This window comes from Morus notabilis, unplaced genomic scaffold (genome assembly GCF_000414095.1).
Source record: "Morus notabilis unplaced genomic scaffold, ASM41409v2 Scaffold218, whole genome shotgun sequence".
Lineage (NCBI taxonomy): Eukaryota > Viridiplantae > Streptophyta > Magnoliopsida > Rosales > Moraceae > Morus > Morus notabilis.
Window position 1 is genome coordinate 361,212 of NW_010358631.1, and position 10,091 is coordinate 371,302.

The 10,091-nt window shown below is 35.7% G+C and overlaps 1 protein-coding gene across 1 annotated transcript in view; it reads left to right on the forward strand.

Moving 5' to 3' along the window:
* LOC21397124 (protein MULTIPOLAR SPINDLE 1) overlaps positions 1–6,583 on the forward strand; it is an 11,002-nt gene extending 4,419 nt beyond the window's left edge. Inside the window, exon 12 of the mRNA XM_010092869.2 lies at positions 6,067–6,583. The gene's annotated coding sequence lies outside the window, so the exon portion shown is untranslated. The remainder of the gene's footprint in view (positions 1–6,066) is intronic.
* Positions 6,584–10,091: the final 3,508 nt, after the last annotated feature.

Genomic DNA, 10,091 nt, shown 5'->3' on the forward strand with positions numbered 1-10,091 from the left:
GTATCTTTTCGCGTAAGCTTAACTCTGCTATATACTTTGTTTGAAAAGTCAAACGCAGAAGTATTTTGTGATATTTCTTAAAGTGGAGATATTGTCTCCTCTCCTTTGAATATTTATATCTTCTAACTTGACGGCTTTGACTCTTTCGGTTTAAGAAAACTATATATAAAACTTCCTGGTGGGCGGCTTAAAGATATTTTGTTCTCGCTCTTATAATGGGAGGGCCATTCTTATTAATCAATTATCATTATTCCATAGCGTGGGGTCTTTCTTCTTCCTTCGAGGATTAGATGACCATAGTTTCTGTCAGTTACAATTTTTTTTTAAAGTGTCAGTTATCATTTAATCGTACACAGTATTTGTTTGAGTCTGTCCTGTCCTAAAATGGATAAATTCTTTCAACCTCGTTCGTAATAATAATAATAATAATAATAATAATAATAATAATAATAATAATAGTAGTAGTTGTCGTAGTAATAAAAGGTCTTGAGACACTACGGAACATCATTGTTATTAGTGGCCTACATTACAGGGCTGAAGAAAATGACGTCTAAAGTTGACCCCACATTATTAGGTGTCAAGGTATTATTAAACTCTTCCAGTAGTGTAACATTTGCCCACCACAATCACTCTCGCATATCCACAACATAGTATTCTTATGAAAAAGCCGTGCTTGTAGCTTGTTGGCGACCGAAACTTTACCTACAAATTCAGGATTCCCCTTCTCCAGAGGAAAAACGCGTACCCTTTTAGCTCAGCAGATATCTCTTGAGATGAAGCTTTTAGTATGTTTCTCCCTTGTTCTCTTGATTTTGTTGTCTCAATATCGTCCAAGTTCTGCTCATGAAGGTGTCTTGGACCCAAATCTGCATCATGGAAGAAACTTCTTAGCAAAATCCAAGGATCTTAGTTCCTCACTTGAAGCTCCAAAGCTTCGGGTTTATATTAGAAAAAGACGTGGTGGTGGCAGTGGTGGACTTGCAACCAGAGCTCATGGAAAAACATCATCAGCAATTAGAAGTGGACCACCTTTTCCTCGTAATGTTTTTCTTTGTTTGTCCCTTTTCCTTGGTGTCTTCCTAACATAGTATTGTCTCCTATTATATCATAAGGTTCACCATCCTAATTAGGAAAAGGAGATTCTTCATTTTCTTGTTTCTATTCTGGGTATCTGATTGTCCAATTCCTTCTCTTCCCAATTTTGTTTTTCCTCTTTTTGTATTGGTTTTTTTTTTTTTTTTTTTTTCTATTTTTTTGTCGCTTTTGTTCGCTTAATAGATTGAATAAGCACCATAGTTGGGCTTCATGTACTCATATTGTCACTTGTTTTGTTGCTTTGGCTGATGGAGTGAATAGTATAATCGATCATGTGGCAGAAGACTAATTGTCATTATTGAAATAGTATACACACGTGTCGTAAATCCATGTCTATATATTTCTATAGTCATCATACCCTTTTTTATTTTTATTTTTTAATTTTTTGGAAGGCTACAGTCGTTAAATTTGGAGTGCTGTTACAATAACAACTATGGAACCTTTCCTCAGACAGAGAGAACACCAGAAGATTGTTTTCCATGGGTTGAGAGCAACTTCTTTTGCCTTCAAAAGTTCGTGTAAAAAATTCCCTATCTTTGAGTGTCGTTTTAACAATTGATGTCTAATTGGAATTTACCTATTAGGTTCAAAAGAAACCTAGAAGTTGATCACTGATCCAGTTTGAGTAGATATTAGGCCTCAACAGAAAAGCGGAGCAATAAAAGTTTTATTTTCTGAATCGAGATTGGCTTGGCGTTCAGTGTACTGCTTTGTGGGTAGAAGATCAAGAGAATGCATTGGATTCATTTCATTCTATACTCCCATGCCTTTCTTGATTGGACCAACCCAGCCAGCGATTCCACCAAGTCTTCATTTTTTGGAGCAAGAAGCTAAAGTACAAGAACACTCTTATGTTTATGGATCGCCATTTCTTTATGTCCCACCCGTAACGTGTTAGCATACGATATTAGAGGTAGCCTAGTCTTTAAGCATCTCGAGCCGTGAAGGACCAAAGACTAGTCCGCTGGATTGCGTTGATTCTTTCTTGAAAGAATAAATGCAATTATGTTTAGACTTTAACAAATAAATATTAAGGTAGAAATATTAAGCTGTAAGCACCACGCACCGTGTTGTACTAGTTTTACACTTTTACCAGGCAGAATACCATAGAGCACTACTTTTTGTCGACGATGCTTAAAAGCACGTTATCAGTAATCCAGCAGCTACTTGGCAATGTACTGGACCATAAATATTACGGAAAGGAACATGGCCTATGCTTTCGTAACTAACATTATAAGAGACGATTTCAGCCTCATTATGGACAATGAGAAGTAATCCCAAGAGGATATTTAGTTGATAGATTCAGAATCATGATTCAGAATTATTCTCGATTTACATGTATTTTTTATGAGAGAAAATACTGTAACGAGTTACGAACTATGATTCAAATCATGATATAAATTCTTAAACCAAACGCACGCTAAGTGCTAGGCGAGAGAAACAACTGGCATGTTGTTGGTCACCGATTTGTGGTGATGTTTGGTAGAGGGATTCGTTTCTTGATTCGAATTATGATTCGTGATTTGTTACAGTATTTTTTCTCATAAAAAATACTAATAAATTAAAAATAATTTTAATTCATGAAGAGAGTATGGCGAAATTGCTTCACGTGGTTTGATTTTTCTGGCTAAGAAGGGGTTGACGTGACAGTGAAATGACCCACCGAAATTTCATTCAGCCATTCAGATTTGGTTCATTCCACTAAAATTCCTTGTAGAACGTGCAAGTGTCTCAAGCCACTTATTTCTTGCTGCTTTCTCAGAAATAAAAAAAGCCTTCGATTCTGTTCTTTCTCAGAAATCCAAAGAAAGCGTCAGGAAAGTCAGATTCCCTACAAAATATTTTCATGCTCGTGACTCTCTTGGCTAGCCAAATAAACAAGATTTTGGAGCATTAACCTGCCTCCAAGTTTAATATCATAGATTCTAAAAGGATTGGTTCCTGTTCATCAAGAACCTTTCAGAGGACACTTTACTCACGTTTTTCAGGCAAAGTAGCAAGCACATGCTTGAATCATCATCCATTTTATTCCCCTTTTTTCTTTTATCTTTTGGAAATATGTTTATACAGACACTTTTTTTTTTCCTTTCTAAAACATTGCACACTAATAGATTTTGTTTGGAGATTGTGCAATTAGTACGCCTAGATTCATAAGTAACAGCAGAGACAGAGAATGGAAAGAGAAGAGAACGGAAAGGATCAATTTGTAATCAAACTGAGAATCCAAAATTTTGCTTGAAGACTATGAAAAGCAGTTGTCACCCTCCTTTTCACCAAAGGAGAAAAGGACTAGTTATCCATGAGAATTTTGCTTATGTGCACACAAAGAAACATTTGAAATCTGTCTGCTCCTTGAAGACAAGCACCAGCTTGCTTCTGCAGCAGAACATTTATTCGCTACACAAAAATGGTTGCCTTTGCTGATAAACCTTTACATGTTAGATTTAGTTGAGACACTGAGTGCAGAGAACTTAGGACAAAATCAGTGGCGAAGGCAGAATTTCTTTTAATGGGTGTAGTATGAAAAAAAAAATAAAATTAAAGATATATTTTTTCAATCAAGTGGAGATACAAATATATATTTGACCTACTAATTGGGAACACAGTTCTAATAATTTTTCTTATAAAATGAAAACACAAGAAAAATTTTTGAAAAATTTATGGTTAAAAATTGAAGGAAAATATACCATCGGGTATATGTGCGGAAGCGTTTATAATGGTTTCGAATTGAATCTCCAATTTGACTCCGGTACAGGATTCGCCACGAAATAGCCTCACGATACTGCAATTATGAACATGATCTTCATGCTCGAAGTCACAATTCTCCATGATCACAATCATCACCACGTCCTTGATTGCTTACAGTGTGCGTGGATATTACAAAGGCAGAGCCCGATCAACCACGATAAATACACAACTCAAGAACCTATGAAAGATTAGGAGTGAGTGAGAGAACTGACAGAATTTTGAAGTAAATCTCACAGAACCACATCAATCATAAAAGGAGCAAGTACAAAACATGGAAAGTGTTGACGGTAAAAATTCGTCAACAGAGTGATGATGAATCTTTAGTTCTAATACATGGGTTTAAAGCGTAATTTAGAGCTAAAAAGGGAGAAAGAACACCAGAATTTATAGTGGTTCACCCCCAAATGCTGGGCTACGTCCACTGTGAGTATTTTTCACTAATCGTTTTAAGAAGAATTACAATCTTCCCCAGGGAACTGCCTGGAGAGGTATTACAATGCTCACTCTTATGATGGAGGAGGAAAGAGAGGTTTTCTGTGATTCTCTTGTTAGCCAAAGTCCTCCTTGTCTCTCTGCCTTTCCTCTTTATATATACCATCGTATCTGTTTCCCACCTAGCTCCATAGGCTGTACTCTAAGCCGGTCATGTCATTTCTCATAACAGTACCCTCTGGTGACTGAGTTGACTGGTCTCTCACATTCTCCACTAACTCTGCATGCATTTAATTCCTCCCACGTTCTCTACTAACTCTGCATGCATTTAATGCTTGCCACATGTCTGAAAAGCTGTCACGCTATGTGAACGTGGGTGTGGTCGACACCTTAGTACTCCTTGAAGCGGTTGACTGTATGATGCACTCCCTAATGCGGTCGAACTTTTTTGGGTTTTAGCTCCTATTTACGGTCGGCGTCTAGAGTTGGTGTCTCTAGGAAGGTGCGATTCCTTGCGATCTACTGGCCCGACCTTTTAATACTTGTAATGCCATGTGGCGAGCGTCCACGTGGCAGCCATCTAACGGCTGATGTGGAGTGTGGAATTTTTCCATATAACAGAAAGTATTTCTCTTATTATTTGTTAGAAAGCAAGTTACCCGATCACTTAATCTGTCAAGATATTGACAATATTTCATAATATTTCAAATAAGATATTTTTCCTTTTCATGTCTTGTAGATTTTATTCTAAATAAAATTCGGACGTTGACTTATGTGCACCTCAAAGTCCAACTAAAATCAAAGTTCAATAAAGAAGAAATAAGTTTCTGCTTGTGATACAAACAGTACCAGTTGTGCAAGAGCTTGAATAATAGGAAAACAAATGGATAGTTGGATTACTAGGAAAATCAAAATAACGTTTCAACTGTACATTATTTGGGAGTTTCTATTCGAACTTCGTAGCTTGGTTTTGATGATTTTAATAACTCAATCAATTATATAAATTTCTCAAGTAGGAATATATCTGTAGCCTTCTTGAGAATTCTCCACAAGAAAAGAAAAGCACCGAATTCGACCGTATCTTGTTTTAAAAATAATATATGCTTAAAGAGGGAGAATCAATCCTTTGACATGAAAGAGGTTATTTATTCTTTTCCTATTGCTTTAAGCAAGATATAGAGAAATCTAATTGTTTAAATTCAGCAGCACAGAAAGCATATCCTCTACTATATATTACTCCAAAGGTTACTTAAAGTTGTAAATACATGCATGGAAAAGTTAATGCTAAAACCTTTCACATTTTGCATGAATAAATTCTGCATTCAAAGAGAGCAAAAGTGCATTGCCCTGGTCAGCTTTGGTTTTATTGGATTCTCCTTTAATCACCGACTAAACATGGAAAGAAATATTAAATTACACTGAAATGGTTTACTGTTTACTTTTTAGAAATGCTTTAAAACAAGCCCCTCTGATGGTCCTTTTAACTCTGATCAAAATCTTGTATACTAAGAAAAAAAAAAAACAAAAAAAAAAAAAACTTGGTTTTGAAGAAAATCTAAGATCATGAACAAAGTTCTTTTTTGGCTCTTCTTCATTGTATGCCTTGCTGCTCCTCCATGCCGAAACGCTCTCGCTTCAAAATCGCGGAGTAATTCTCCTTCTAAGCAGGGAAAACATCTCAAGCACTGTAATATTTCACAATTTTACATTTTTTTTTTTCTCTTTGCGAGGATAGTCTTTTCCATGTTTAGATCATTTAAATCCAAATCCGACATATTTCTATCTCTGCAGATGGACATGGTATGTTTGGTACTGAATTAAGTAGACAAGACCATGACAGAAAGCGTGGGAAAGTTCATGAAGTTGATGTTGATCACTTCAGTTCTATTAAGAAAGCAAAGGCAATCTATGGTGGTGCCAATGACCTTAAGCGCCCTCGAAACAGCCGAAGCGGGTCAAATTCCTTGGTGCTTAAACCGAACTTGTTCTTCTCAGCTGCACTCAAGCACCTCGCAGTTGGATTCTTCATCTGTTTTATGTTGATAATTTGAACTGCTTTTTAGCTTCGTGACTTTGTCAACCATTCACTCAACTTTCTATAAATGAAAGTTCTGAAGTTTACAAGTTTTAGGCTTTGCTTAGTTTTCGTACAATCTATGTTGCTATGATCTGGCTATCTCCTTTGTAAGTTGTGTGATAGTATCAATCATGTCTCACTGTACAGAAGATTTGATCTTTATGATCGTCTGGTGGTTTTGAGCCTTGGAAGGAGGATAATAAAATGCAAAGGAAATAAAGGTTTATATAACCAGAGTGAGAAAAATAAAGATGACGGGGATATTTTTCTTATTGCGTTTGGTTGAATTCCCTCCTCTAATCTCTAAAATTAATGACTTTCAATTAAGGTTCTTTGAGGGAGTTAAAATCCCTCACCAATCGTGATAGCAATCAAGAAATCTCTATTAAACAAAATAAAAAAATAAAAAAATAAGAGTGATTTGTTTTTTTTTTTTGTTTTTTTTGTTTTCCTTTTTCTTCTGTGAATTCATCCCTTCCTTTCTATCTCAAATCCTTCCGCTAATCCTCCAATTGCTCTGATCCTGGGGAGCAGCCTCATATGACAGTCTTAGGGGTTGTTCTTTTATAGTGTAATTTGAGTGTAGTTTTTGAGTTGAATTTGAGTTATAACTTGAGTTGAAGTTGTAACTTGAATAAAGTTGAGTAAAGTTGAATATAATTGGAACTTAAAAAAATATGAACTTGAATAAAGTTGAAACTCGAGTTGTCTTTTTTTGAGTTTTTTAGACAAAAGAACAACCCCTTAGTGATTGCATCAAAATTAACGCAACATATTAACATCATAAACATTCTGAAATGGAAAAAATTAACCAAGATTATGCGGGAGATCTAAATAACCTGAAATCTTTCAGTAAATTGAGAAAATTGTCCTACCTTTCTTTTGTTTTGGACCCTAAGAGACAACAGAAGTGTTATTGACATTATTAGTCCCTGTATTTTGAGCATAATGCAATTTTGATCCTTAAACTATTAATTTTGGCATATTAGTCCCCAAATAAAACTTTTTATTTTTGATAGTTTTATCCCTAACACTAAAATTAATGAATAATTTATAAAATTTAAAGTAGATAATCATACTCTTATTATATAATAACTGAAAATTTTATACATAAATAGTAACAGTGAGTGCAAAATGTTATAGTTTTCAATAGGTTTTATTAGTAATGAAGATAAATTTTTTTTTTTTGCATATAACGTAACTCTTTTTGTAAAATACTAAGTTATTACATGATGGAAGCATGATTATCTTTTTAAATTTCAGAAATCGTTCGTCAACTTTAGTATCAGGAACCAAAATTGTCAAAAACTAAAAGTTCAGTGAAATAAAATATCATCATGTTTAAAGTTTAGAAATTAATAGTTAGAATTACTTGGCACCAAATTAATATCTAAAGAAAATTAAGTAGTATACCACCAAAATCCAATAAATTTACATTTAGTTCATCTAGTCTCTCGCTATCTTTGTTAATATAAAAATTTTGATACTTTAACAGAATACTCACCATATTCTTTTCTTTCTGATCATAGTTGTTTTCCCAGGAAACCAAAATTATCAACAACATCTATTACCAGCAAGAAATGATAAAGGAAAGAAGCAAATAACTACATTTTCTACTTTTGAAATTAGTGTGACGAATCATATCTACATATTTATGAAACATAAACCAACATAATTTATTTTCATGCTAACAATGTTATAAGTTATTAAGGTGAGACTTCAACAGCTTCAAAACAAAAACGCAATCGGGAAAGGAATAAGATATTCTATTTTCAATACAGATGTTCATTGGAGGAAAAAATACCAATGTAGGAAAAATATTAGAAAAAGCGTACCAGGTGAGGCAAATGCGCTAAAGCCACCAACAATTTGTCAATATTAACGAAAATTTTTTTTCCACGAATCAAAAGGTTTATGTTGCTCTGATGGAGAGTTTAATTTAAAATTTAACTTAATTAAACTAAATTAACTAAGGAAAATTCATAAAAATAAAATAAAATATATAAATACCAAAATAGATATTAAAATATGTTGCTCCTGAGTATTTTTTTTACAAAAAAATATTTAAAACAGTCCATAAAGTTTGAAATAATACAACTCTGAGGCAGTGTCGACCAATAGAGTTTATATACATGAATACAATACATCTCAGAATTAAAACTGTAAATCCAAAACAAACGTACCGCTTTGAATCTCGCGCCTTCAATCCATTGGCATCTACTTGTCACGCTGTAAATCTAAACTGCTAATTTTGGAGGGATAGGTTAAAACGTTGAAAACAGAGGAAAAGTGAGCGGAATGCCCAATATGATATAATTTTATAAAACTTTATAAATAAAAGTGCTCACGGTTTGAACATATCATCCGAAACCGATTATCCTTTAAAGAAAGGAAATACTTACGTATTAGTAGCCATAATATCACCACTGAGCAAGAAGTGGCCCGTACGGGTTTCGGGACCTGCCCCCAAGGATACGATTCCCATATCCCGATCTCTGTGCCCATCATGCGTTTTATTATTTCTTAAAATATCTCATTTTAAGAAAAAAAATTCTTTAAAATCTCATTCCCAAATTATTGGAAACTCAATAGTATTATTCATGCTATTTCTTCTAAAATCATTTTTCTTTAAACATGTTTGTTTTAAAATATTTTCATAGGCCAAAATCATTGAAATCATGGATATGGACAAGAATATCCTACCTGTTGACAATTTAGTCTATGGATAACTTCACGCTGTCCAACTATCTATTCTTAAACTCCACGGCTCATTCTAAACCTCAACGAATCCATTCGAGTCGTTTCGATCTGCGTGCAAGTACCGGTAGACCTTTTAATGGAGTGAAATTGGTACAAACCGAGGTCACCAATGCGTTCAGCACGTCGAAATGAGTCAGGATATGGTCTCAGATCTTCGATCGGATGCTGGGAACCTAGAGAACTGAGACTCGCCGAAATTCGGTCACTGGCAGCGGCGGAGGTTGCCGGAGCATATTTCCGCAGCGAACTTGGTCCTACCCCCCTAAATCGTCCCTTCTGAGTTCAATGGTACAGTCAATTTCACCCAATTCGGCCTCTATCTACTCCGATCAAACCCAAAAATGTCGGCAAAATCTGGTGACTTTGATCTTAATTTCCTACTATGAGACTTCATAATTGGTTGAGGGCTTTTGTTACCCACTTCCTTCTGAGTGTTTTGACACTAAAATTAGGACGATTCAACGGTTAGATCGTCTTAACCATCCCCTACCTCCTCAGACGGCGGCGGTGGCTCCGTTTTCAGGCAAACGGCGGCGGGACCGTGAAATTGACATAGGGGTTTTGCTCAGCGTTCTTCTCTGAGTCCATTGACACTGGCGGTGTCGAAAATGGCAGCAGGGAAGGAGGTGAATGAAGGCGGCGGTGGCAGGAACTCCAGCCACCATGGACGGTGGTGTTCCGGCCAAAATCGAGCTGTGAAAAAGGATGGATTTCCTTCGTCTCTTCATTTTGAATCCATAGGAACTGGAATCACCTTGATTGGATGTCGGACATAGGAGATATCACGATCGGAAGCTTTGGTTGTTTTCAAAACTTCGACCGGCGATTGTAGCTATTCTGACGGAGTTGGAAGTCGTGCGACATGTCAACATGCTCAGCTCATCGAGATCTTGACAACGAGCCGGGAGGTGTAAAAAACGGACACCGAAATCCTCATCGGGGTGTTTGGCGGGCATGGAGAGAGAGAGGGAAAGGGAGA